This window comes from Narcine bancroftii, chromosome 1, assembly GCF_036971445.1.
Source record: "Narcine bancroftii isolate sNarBan1 chromosome 1, sNarBan1.hap1, whole genome shotgun sequence".
NCBI classification, from domain to species: Eukaryota; Metazoa; Chordata; class Chondrichthyes; order Torpediniformes; family Narcinidae; genus Narcine; species Narcine bancroftii.
In genome coordinates, this window is record NC_091469.1 from 294,930,810 (window position 1) to 294,943,793 (window position 12,984).

The window sequence follows — 12,984 nt, forward strand, 5'->3', positions numbered from 1 at the left end:
AAATAAATTGATTTTATGTTCTTCCTAAAACTCTTTAATCCTGAAACCCTTTATGACTGGATCTAGATGGATGGATTCCACTAATGGTTCAATAGCCAGGAGGAAAAGAGCTGGAGATAATGGACAACATTGTTCACTAGATATGGATAGTGGAAATGCTTATGAAATTTTAAGATTAGGTATCAATTTATCTTTAGGTTTAGAATATAGAGCTCTAACCCAATTAATAAACGTTTGTCTTGGTCCAAATTTTCCAGCTCTTTAAATAAAAAGTCCCACTCCAATCAATCAAAAGCTTTCTCAGCAACACTCAAGTCATCTCTTGTTTGCACCAGATGTATAATACTGAGCAATCTACATATATTGTCTGCTGATTGACTCCCCTGCACAAAGCCAGAATGATCAACATTGATTAATTTAGGCAAATAAATTGCCAAGGCTTTGGCAATAATCATATCGTCCATATACAAAAGTGATATGGGTCTATAAGCAAATGTTTTGGAAATCACCATAATAACTGGTGTCAAAAAGAACTCAGAGAATGTGGGTCACCACTGCCTGATATAATAGCTCCATAAACAGAGGTATTATTAAACCTTTAAATTCTTTATAAAATTCTGGTGTCAATTCATCTGCTCCCTGAGATTTATTAATTTGCAAGGACGCCAACACTTCCCCATTCTCAATTTGAGTTAACGGAGTGTTTAACCCCCTCCTTTTCTTCTAAATTCAAATTTGGGAGATCCAATTGTGACAGGAAACTCTCAATTTCATTCAAATCCCCCATCTATTGAGATTTATATAAATTAACATAAAATTGCTTGAAAGCTTCATTTTAATCCTCAGGTTTGTAAGAGATCCTGTCCAAGTCAAGCTTAATCACATTTATTGTTCTGGAGGCTTGTTCTGTTTTCAACTGCTAGAAGAGGACCTTATGGGCTCCCCCCCCAGTTCATAGTATTTCTATTTAGATCTTGTTAACATTTTTTTTCCCCATTAAGCTATTTTATTAATTAATGTCTATGTTTATCCTCAGAGCCCATTGGTTGAAGGTCTTTTTCCTGCCATCAGGTTCTTGAATGAATAATGAACCGCAGGTGTTGCCTTAATTTGACTTTTTTGTTTTCTTCCACTATTTTTATTTATTTTGTAAGGTGGTTTATATGAATATCTGCACCGCGATTCTGCCGCCAAACAACGAATCTCCTGTCATGGTCATGACGATACTGATTCTGATTCGCAGAAACGAATTTGGACCCGAAACTTTGGATGTATTTCTCTTCCCGTGGATGCTGCGTGGCTTGCTGAGGTTCTCCTGCCCACTGGACTCCAGTATCTGCCTATTTTCTTGTTTAACTGTCACGTCAATCATTTCCACAGATTTGGATGCATCAAAGGGCTCTGCTGCGCTAAGGACGGGAAGGAATTTCAGAGTAAAAAATGCAAGTTCCCCCACCTCTCCACCCTGCGCACCGCCTCCTTTTCCCTCGATGCTTATGGACATGTGCAGGCCAAGGTCCAATGTACCAGGCACTCATGGATGAAAATACGATCATGCGTATTTGGGAGGTGTGCAGCTGCTCAGGGGAGTGTGATTAATGTTATCGTTGATTATTGAAATTTACACCATTGGTGCCTCAAACCCGTGGCACATAGATATTCTCTCTTGCCATCTTCCCAATAGGATCTCACGGAAAAAGACTGAAGGAAACATTTCCTGTATTACTTCTATGAGGGATATGGAGTCTCGTTTTTGACTTGGTTTCACAATGTTTGGAAGACAAAATTAATTCTTTTTATTAATACAGATGGGGCCGTGACTCGAAATTGTCATCGTGCTCTGTCCCGACTTTGGAATCACAACAATCCACGTGGAAATCCCGAGAAAAGACACGGCTGTAAATGTGAAAATCCACTGCAACTGACTTATATACAAACGTGTCTCCACAACTTAGTGAGTTGACTTCATTTCATCCCATTGAAATCTGGAAACGATAACTTCTGCCGGTAAAGTTTGTGTCTGTGCCATTTAAGACGTGAAGGGTAACGTTAAAAGAAAGTATTTGACTTTTTCTCCGACTGAGTTCCAATAATACTTGGAATGGCTAAAAAAACATGGCTTTTCTCTCGATACCGTGCCCTAATGGGATTAACGAGCCATATCCCTCTTTTGTGTGATTCGGATTTGGCTTTGTTTGAACAAGTAGAGGTACTGAGGGAAATAATTTTGAAGTGTTTGGTTGTTTTGAGCGGACTTCTTGTCTATCTTAAGCGTGGCCTCAGTAGCCCCGATTTATGAGTCTATTTGTGCATGCATATTGACATAAAATATCCAAAAGGAGCCCTTGGATTCTTTTGCAATTGCTCTGGATCAGCATGTGCGCAGAAACCAAACACTCATGATCAAGGAAGACACCGCCTGCATTGTAACCGACAGCTGGCTGCCCCAAACCTGACCAATCCCACAAGGAAGGCGACCAAGAACTTGAGGGAGCAGCGTTTTAAGAAACTCGAGCCCTAATCCTGGTGCCAACGTTATTCATTTGCGACGGTTTGATTAATAATGTTGCCGGTCCCTCTGCTTTTATCCAAAGAGCTCGTGAAGGCCGAGGAAACGAGTCTCTCGGCGTTACACATGTCAATGGAATCACAACCTCCAAACGGGTGGCAGAATCAGTATTTGGATCTCAACAGATAAGATTCAAGCAATCGTATGAATCGTGTGTCCAGGTCCGTTGGGGATTTTGTCTCCGAGAAACCTCAATCTCAACTATTTTTATTTGACCTTAAAAAAAGTCCCAATAAGATATGAAACAGCAAGTAAACCAAGATACAGACACGATCGTAGTATATAAGAATGTAAAATAAATAATATTCAGTTTTCTGCTACCCTCTCTCCACGTTTACGTTCATTCAATATATATTTAAATTAAAATGCTTCCCCATGCACCTTGATGTTGAACATTGTAACATGCACATTCCAAATTGGAACGTGAAAAAAGTGGGTTGAATGCATAGTGTCAGAAATAAAACTTCTCACACATGAGTCTCTTTAAAACTGATGACACGACAAGCTTTATTTACAAGTCTGCAGAGTTGGACTCAACTGGTTTCTCACCAGTTAAGCCCCGATACATACAGTGCATTGATTTTTATACCTTTATTATTTGCCCTTCCCCTTCTTATTAATACTGTTTTAATTGGTTAGTATTACAAAAACATTCTAAGTATAACTGCATTATTAATTATCACGTTCGTTACGTACGCTGTGAACTCTACATTCACTGAATTCTGTTTCTCACACTTCTTATCAATCCTTTGTCTCCTGCATGTCTCTCACTATGACCATGAAAAGATAGGTTTAAAAAAACATATTCAGCAGCTCCTTCTGTCCTTGACTGCTAGTAAACTCTCTGTCCGTTCTGGCTTCCCTGTTTATGATTAATCATCACATTTTAACTTAAGTCTTTTTAACCTAAATACTCTATATCACAATCCACCCCTTTCTCTCTTTAAAATGTGTTGAATATATGTATAGATATGAATGGGGATTCTAAGCTAGGGAAGAGAAATGTTTTATGATACATTAATCTCACGCTGAAATAAAAGTCTTACAGGGTCTCCCATTCCCCCTGGTTGCATAGCTTGTTCGACCATGGAAATCACCAGGCTGCGTAGACAGGGAATAATACAGGGCAAAATAAGTAGGAGGAATAAAATACCTCCGATGACCCACAAGAAGGTACGCCACCAGGTTCCTCCAAACCATTTGTCCATCCAATTAAATTGTGGGAAAGGATGCCAGGTTTGAACCGGTACATGGGACAATGTACGAATATTATCAGCGATTTTACGAATGGCTTTTCCATTATCATCAATCTGTAAGCAGCAGTTAGTCAAATTAAGTTTGCCACATACACCTCCTTCCGTGGCTAGGAGATAGTCTAGGGCTAGACGGTTCTGATATATAGCAGAGCGCATTTGACCTTGCTGGGATGCAAGTAATTGCAGGGCTATAGCTGTTTGATTTGTAACAATTTCAAGCACTGCTTGTAAGCGAATTATGCGATTTAACATATATATAGGAGTACGATAACCCCAAGATCCATCTTGAGCCCATGTAGCGGGACCATAATATTGAATTATGCGCTCTGGAGGCCAATCATCTCTCCATTCTCCCAAATGTACCGTGGTAGAGCGGGGTTCACGATGTAATGTATCAAAGACCTTCACGCCTAATTTATGACCGTGATCGTGGGGTAGAAGGAAAAATTCTGGGCGGATTATTCCTAGGAAACAAGTTCCACTCCACTGTGAGGGAAGACGAGTATAAGCTTTATTACCACATACCCAGAATAATCCATTTGGGGATACTTCATACCCCCTTTCCCAAACTCTTTTAAGAACAGGATTTTATTGGTATGGTCCTGTGATGGTGGAAGTGGTACAATTCCAAAACTGAATACTGCTATTAGACAGGGGTAGGCAATTAGTTTTAAAAACAGTGGATAAGAACCAAGTCTGAGGTTTAGGAAACCAAGTGAAAACACCAGGCGAAATGCGAATCCATACAGCCTTGCAGGGATTTTCTCCTACTGGGTATTTGCCGGCTCGTGAGAGACAATAAAAACCAGAGGGGACATTAGAGAGAGACCAGGTTTCTCTTGATCTCGTTCGGTTAGTTGTCCAAATGCGGGAAATCATGGTCAATGAATTGAGAGGTTCTCCCCACCAAGGCCATTGTTCTGACATCCGTGGACCCCCGCAGACCCAACAATTAGTTACATTAAAAGTTCCTGCAATTTTAGTTGCCAGATCTACAAAAAGGTTATCTCCCCCAATTACATTACCGAAACTTACATGGTTATTTGGATGGACTCGAACTAAGTCCGGCTGTCTTAAAGGGACAGGCAATTTCGAGTGTGGAGTGTAACTTCTCATTGGAACAGTACGTTGGTGTATGCAAAACCAGAGTCCATCAGGGCATGGTGGGCTTGAGTCACCTTTCCAACCGTTAAGAGGGAAAGGAGTGGTATTAGGAATCTGTATATAATGACCCATATTATTTCCTTCTTTTTCCACACAAGGGGTATATGGATGTTGGGTGGTATTTTCTGCCCAACATTTCTCAGGAACTGAGGTATGGGAAATGAAATTACCTTCCTTTCTTCCCCAAATGTGGTCCTGAAACAGGACCACTGTATCTCTGCATTTCTTACATTTCACACCTGATAAAGACATAGGCAAACTAAGAAAAATCAAAGAACATAACAATAACATTGTGAATTAAGTCTTTTTGCGAAATCGTAAGGTAAGAGGTTTTTCTCCAGGAATACAAGTCCAATCTGAGTTCGTATCAGGGTCCTGTGGCGCCTCTACAGGTCCCTTAAATCTGGATGCGTGTGTCCACCCCTTCTCTCTTGTTCGTGCTGCAGCTTCTGTAGTTAAGAGAACTTGGTATGGACCTTCCCACTGGGGCTGAAGTTTTTCAGTCTTCCAGGTCTTGATAAGAATCCAGTCTCCTGGTTCCACTTTGTGTAAAGAAAAGTCTAGAGGCGGTGTTTGTGCCAATAGTCCTCTCTTTCGTAAATCTGTAAGAGAGCGTGACAGTGCCTGTAAATAGTTCCTAACAAATATATCCCCTTCCCCCAAGGTGGGACACCCCTCAACTGTACTCCAGAAGGGAAGCCCAAACATCATTTCATAAGGGGACAGCCCTACATCTTTTCGTGGGGCAGTACGAATTCTCAATAAGGCTAGGGGCAGACACTTTATCCAAGGCATTTTAGTTTCCACCATTAACTTTGTCAATTGGATTTTTAGTGTTCCATTCATACGCTCGACCTTCCCTGAGCTTTGTGGATGCCAAGGGGTATGTAATTTCCAAGAGACCTGTAATGCATCACAAATCAATTGCTGGATTTTTGAAGAAAAATGTGGACCCCTGTCTGAGTCTATAGAATCCATTATACCATATCTGGGGATTATCTGCTCTAGGAGGAGGCGAGCTACTGTAGAGGCTGTAGTATTTATTGTTGGGAAGGCTTCTACCCATCGGGTAAAGTGATCTATTATCACCAACAGATATTTCCATCTTTGAACTTGAGGTAACTCTGTGAAGTCGATCTGGATACGTTGAAAAGGGCGTATGGCTAATGGTTGACCTCCCATGGTCCCTGTCCTCATTATCTTATTAATTTTTGTGCATAGGTAACAATTTTGCACCTCTTGTTGGGCCAAGGTGTAGATTCCCTTACACACATATTCTCGAAGCACTGTGTCACATAAGGCTTGGGTGCCCCAGTGGCTCTGTTGATGCAGGTGTTTTAAAATATTGCGAGTTATTTCTTTATTTAGAACAATTCTTCCATCTGGTGTTTTCCATGTTCCATCAGGTAACTGGCTTGCGCCCAGCTGATCCATGTTCTTTTCTTCTTTAGCAGTGAAAATGGGAGCTGTCTTTATGCCTTGCCTTATTGGGATTAAAGTCAGCAAACGGACTTCTTGTTGCATGGCTGCTCTTTTGGCTTCTTCATCAGCCAGTCTGTTTCCAATTGCTGTCGGGTTATCTCCCCTTTGATGGCTTGGTATGTAGACCACTGCTATTTCTTGGGGTAATGTTAAGGCTTCTAGAGTCAGAGTAATCATCTGTTCGTGTGCCAATTCCTTTCCTCTTGATGTAATTAGACCACGCTCCTTCCAGATCTTACCAAAGGTATGCACTACTCCGTATGCGTATTTGGAATCTGTGTAAATCGTTCCAATTTTCTTTGCCAGTATTTTAAGGGCTCTCTGCAAGGCATATAGTTCACAGGATTGTGCTGACCAGCTTCCGGGTAGTCTCGTGGATTCTACTACTTTCCAAGTATTTCCTTCTATTATAGCATACCCATTTCTTCTCATTCCGTCAACACATCTGGCGGAGCCATCAATGTAGAATTCATATCCTTCTCCCAGCGGAGTATCGCAAAGGTCTTCTCGGGTCTTGGTCTGAAGATCTGTCAACTCGACACAGTCATGCTCCACCTCTTTCTCTGTTTCACTGCCGTATAAAAATTGAGCTGGGTTGCAGCTATTAATTTTTGCAAACTGTAAATCTTCTCCAACCATTAAAATGGTTTCATACTTTAATATGCGAGAATCAGTCAGCCATCGATGGGCAGTTTGTGTTAATAAAACACTCACAGAATGGGAGGTGTACACAGTCATCTTTCCTCCAAAAGTAAGTTTACGTGCTTCCTCTACCAACAGAGCAGCAGCCGCTACTCCCTGGATACACGTCGGCCATCCGCGAGACACTGGGTCCATCATTTTGGAAAGGAAAGCTACTGGGTGTCGCTGACCGCCTTTTTCTTGTGTTAAAACTCCCACAGCTGTTCCTTGGTTATGAGTGACAAATAGCTGGAAGGGCTGTTTTAAAGAGGGCAGAGTGAGCACTGGGGCTCGTGTTAGGCGATGTTTCAAGTCCTCGAACCATCCCTCCTCCTCCTGGGTCCATTTCAATGGATAGTCATTTTCATTTGTCAGTTTATCATACATAAACTTCACCAAAACTGAGTAGTCCTCTATCCATAACCTACAGTATCCTAAGAGTCCCAGGAATTGTCTTATTTCCTTCTTATTACGGGGTAAAGGCATTCTAGTGATTCCCGCAATTCGTTCAGGGGTAATCCGTTTCTGTCCTTTACTTATCTGGTGTCCCAGATATATCACAGTTTTCTCAACAAACTGTAACTTGTTTCTGGACACTCGTAGACCCTTTTTCCCCAGATAATTCAAGAGTCTAATGGTCTCTCTCCTCATTTCTTGTTCCTTGGGTCCTGATAATAGTAAATCATCCACATACTGCATTAGTTGGGAATCATCAGATTGTGGATAGTCCATCAGGATTTGTTCTAGCATTTGTCCAAACAGGTTTGGAGATTCAGTGAACCCTTGGGGCAATACAGTCCACCGAAACTGTCTCCGTCTACCTGTCCATGGATTTTCCCATTCAAACGCAAACATATCTCTACTTTCCTCTTCTAACGGACAAGTCCAGAAGGCATCCTTCAAGTCGATAACACTAAACCACTCATGGTCTGGGGGAATCCGACTCATAATAGTATAGGGATTAGGCACCACTGGGTGGCGGGTCTGAACAATAGCATTCAAACTTCTTAGATCCTGAACTAGGCGATAGGATCCATCTGACTTTTTTACTGGGAGTATAGGGGTGTTATAAGGTGACATGCATTCTTCTAATAGTCCGTCTCGTATTAAAGTCTCAATTACCGGCTGTAGCCCTTTTCTCCCTTCCAAAGAAATAGGATACTGACGTTTCCTTACCGGCTGATGACCTGGTATTAATGTGACATGTAAAGGTGGGATGTCCAGACCTCCTCGATTTCCCTCCTTATACCAGACTCTCTCGTCAATCTGCCGTTCATCCTCTTCCTTTAAAGCGCAGAGGTGGACTCGCACTTCTCCGTCCACAGGGAGAGCACCCAAACCTAGGAGAGCCTGTAAGTCCCTTCCTAGGAGGTTAAATCCAGCCGAAGGTAATAACAAGAGGTCTTGTACCCCTTCTCTTTCTTCCAGTTTCACTGTTACTTGGGGAATTATTGATACCATTCTGGGAGCTCCTTCTATCCCAGAAATTGTCAAATTACTTTTTATAGGCTCAGTTCCGATTGGCACAGTTATTACACTACTTCGTTCCGCTCCTGTGTCCACCATAAACACCACCTCTTCTCCCTTGGGACCAATTTTTAGTTTTACCAGGGGTTCCCTCTTATATTTGGTCCCTAACATTTGGAACCCCTGACACCCCTAATCTTCTTCCATAAGTTCGAGGGCACGCAATTCCCTCTTGTATCGGGGGCATTCCCTCTTAAAGTGTCCTTCCTCATTGCAGTAATAGCACTTAACGAATCTCCGGGGTCTTCCCTCTCTTGGATATTTTGGATTGTTTAGAGGAAGGTTTTGTTTTCTTTCCCCTCTGGATTCAGCATTCATCTGTCGGATAGTCTGTACCATAACCTTTGTCGCCTTCTTTTGATCTTCTTCTTCTCTCTGCACATATACTTTTTGTGCCTTTTTTAACAGTTCACTTAGGGGTTTTTCACTCCAGTCCTCCTCCTTTTCTAGTTTCTTTCTAATGTCTTGCCATGATTTGGAAACAAATTCAATTCGAATAAGCTGTTCACCCATTGGTGTACTAGGGTCCACACCAGCATACTGTTGGACATTCTTTCTCACCCTCTCCAAAAAATCAGTAGGGGACTCGTCTTTCCCCTGGTGGTTCCCAAATGCCTTGGTAAAATTGTGACCCTTTGGCACAGCCTCCCGTATCCCTTTAATTGTCCACTCTCTATATTGTCTCATACTTGCCAATCCCTCGGGTGTTCGTTTGTCCCACCTGGGTTCATTTAGGGGATATTTTTGTTCATGGGGTCTAGGGTCCCCAGGTTGTTCATATTCCCACATGAGGAGGGCAGCCCGTCGAATCATCTGCCTCTCCTGGGGTGAAAATAATGTTCCCATTATTGCCTGCATCTCTTCCCACGTATATGTGTTTGGTCCCAAGAATTGGTCAAGCTGTTCAGCCAGTCCTATAGGATCTTCCAATAACTTTTTCATTTCTTTCTTAAATCCCCGCACCTCTGTACTAGTTAGGGGAACATTCACATATCCCGTTCCCTCTCCCGGTCCTCCCATAGGAACTTCTCTCAGGGGATTTAGGTTTATTGAAAACTTTGATGGTCCTGGACCAGTCTGGGATCTTGTCCAGGGTCGGTTTACCGGTGGAAGTTTAGGGTCCGACTCCCTTAATTCATCCTTTTTATCCCGGCCCCCTTCGGGGCAATCAGATTCATCACCTTTCCCCTCCGGTAATAAGCTTTCCTCGGGCGCAGTAGGCACCGGGGGAATATAAGGAGGGGGAAGGTTGTCCAGAGGTTCCCATTTCTTTTCTCCTGCCACTCTCAATTTAAAACATTCTGTTAAGGATCCTGGCCAGGGAACCCAACAAAATGCATATGCTGACTCTTCTTGATTCACCTTTGGTCTCGAATTTACATATATGTTTAATGCTTGTCTAACCCAATCCTCATCAGATCCAAATTTCGGCCACCAGACCGAGGAACCTTTAATAGGTTGTTTTGACCAAAGGAGACAATATTGGACCATCTTTTTCTTGTTTTTGTCCCGATATCTATTACTATCCCAATTTTCAAACATTCTCCCCAAAGGGCTGTCAAGGGGTACTCCCAGGAATTGTCCTGAATTTTCAGACGAGCCCTTAGATTTTGATCCTCCCATTTTCCCACCTAGATCTGTTTATCGTTGCTGAGGACCCTCTCGCTCTGGACCCTACTCCCTTCCTCTCAGACGCCTCGTCGGAGGTGCTGTCCCTCCTTCGGTTACCGCTGAGGTTTTCCTGGGGTTGACCCCTCTCTTCTCGGCACTTCGTCGGAGGTGCTGTCCCTCCTTCGGTTACCGCCGAGGTTTCCCTGGGGTCTATCCTAGAGTCCCGCGACAGGGTCCTCACACCACGACAAAAGATCTATACTTAATCTATTCCGTTAGGTTTTTATCCAAACAGGTGTATCCCGTTACACCTGTTACCCAATCCCCACACCACAATCGTAAGTCGTCACTTACCGGTGTCTTCCCGGGGATTGAACCGTCACCCTTCTCCTCTCCGTCTTGTCGTGTCACCCTGTCCGGATACCACTCGCTCAAGCCGCCCGAAGCGACGAGCAAGGGACTAGGAGCCGCTGAACTCAGCGGGGTGCACCGCCTCCGATGTCCCTCTTCTCGCCTCCCCTCACGGCCGGAGTGCAGATCCCGGACGAGCCCCCATTTGTCAGAAATAAAACTTCTCACACATGAGTCTCTTTAAAACTGATGACACGACAAGCTTTATTTACAAGTCTGCAGAGTTGGACTCAACTGGTTTCTCACCAGTTAAGCCCCGATACATACAGTGCATTGATTTTTATACCTTTATTATTTGCCCTTCCCCTTCTTATTAATACTGTTTTAATTGGTTAGTATTACAAAAACATTCTAAGTATAACTGCATTATTAATTATCACGTTCGTTACGTACGCTGTGAACTCTACATTCACTGAATTCTGTTTCTCACACTTCTTATCAATCCTTTGTCTCCTGCATGTCTCTCACTATGACCATGAAAAGATAGGTTTAAAAAAACATATTCAGCAGCTCCTTCTGTCCTTGACTGCTAGTAAACTCTCTGTCCGTTCTGGCTTCCCTGTTTATGATTAATCATCACATTTTAACTTAAGTCTTTTTAACCTAAATACTCTATATCACACATAGGGTACATTTTGAAAGTGGTGGAGAAATAAGGCAATGCTACACTTCCCTCCCCGGGAGGCATTTTTTTTCTTGATGATCGTAAACACCCACAAATGGAGAAGCGGTTGGCAGATTTTTGAATGTGGAAAACGGGAAATAGGTCTCGGATTTGCCAGTGTCTTCGTTTTCTTTTCGAACACAGAATCACACACGGCTTTTGTTGTCAGATCTGTAAAGATCTGTTCAGTAAAGCCGCATGCGGCTAATGCTATTGCTTTGTGTTAACTCTGTTATAGTAATCGAGATGTTTGCTGCCTTACGAAATTGTCTTTCAATCTAACGGTAGTGGAATGTGTAATATTTGCTGACACCCTCAAATGAAATTGAATTTCTTCCGTCGGTTAGACACTTGCAGACTCGTTCCATATTCCTCCACAGATTACCCCTGGCGCTAAAAACCCCTTTCAGATCGCTTGCGCGGACGGGGTCACCTGGTGAAAGATCACAGCACAAATTCAATCACTATTATTCATCTTTGACAAAGCAATTAAGACCAGTCAACGTTTTTGGAATCGACTCTCAAGCGGCCAAGTGGGTGACGGCCCTCGTTCTTGGTCTCCGTCAGCGGCAAGGTGTTCAAAGTCGTTAAAAATAGATTGCCAATGGATGCACCTGGGGAGGTGGGGTGGGGAGGATGCGCCCACGGGCTGTCACTGGCAACGCATGAGCAGTCTGAAGTGAAGTAAAACAAGAAAGTCTGTGTACATCATGGGTGAAGTTCAAACACAATGCTGGAGGGAGTCAGCTGGTCAAACTCAGGCCAGGTTATGTATCTTGATATTTGCGACACTATTTGACCAGCTGAGTTTCTGTAGCACCGTGCTTTAAAATAGAAGTGAGTGCCCATCTTATTTTAAGGCGTGCATTCGTTCATTGCTGAATATCTTAGTTTTATATAAACAAATTTGACATTTTAAACGACTGAAGTCCCCAGAACAAAAATCCAACTCATCGTAATTAACCAAAATTGTGTGTACATCAGACGCGATATTAACATATTTGAACGGTGATATTCCTGTCATCGTACTTAATTGAAACTAACACGCGAGAACTTAGAGAGTGGTCTGTTTGGAATGTGTGCATTGCAAAGCAGTTGGTTTCATGATGGGACGCATTGCAGCAATCCGGCAGTTTGAGGAGAGGGCGGGGTTCAGCGAGTGGGAACGTTGTCCGATGAGTCAGAGCTCGATGAACTGTTGTCATAAAACAATACAAATCAATTGCAGCTTCAACATCCAACATGTTCTCATGGCGCCCACTCAAAGTTGGGGGGGGGGGCGGGGGGGGCAGCATTTTGGTTTGGACTTGGTGTCACGTTTTACTCCAGCAAGACTTTAAAAGTTTGGCAGGATGGTTTTTTTTCCGTCTCACTCAAATGATCGCACTTGCAAAGCCGCTGCATTTATGACAAACACGTGACTGGGTGCTCTGGGTTGCGAACCGAGTGGCGACAAGAGGCCGGTCCTGCCGGGAAGGGTTGGTGGGGTGAATTGGGAACGGTTGGGGTAAGGGTGCGGACATGGCAATTGTGCGCCGCTGGGCTGGTTGATCATCTCATTACAATATTGCAGACGTAAGATTTCCTTTGTATTTGGAACAAAGTGCTGATCAGAACAG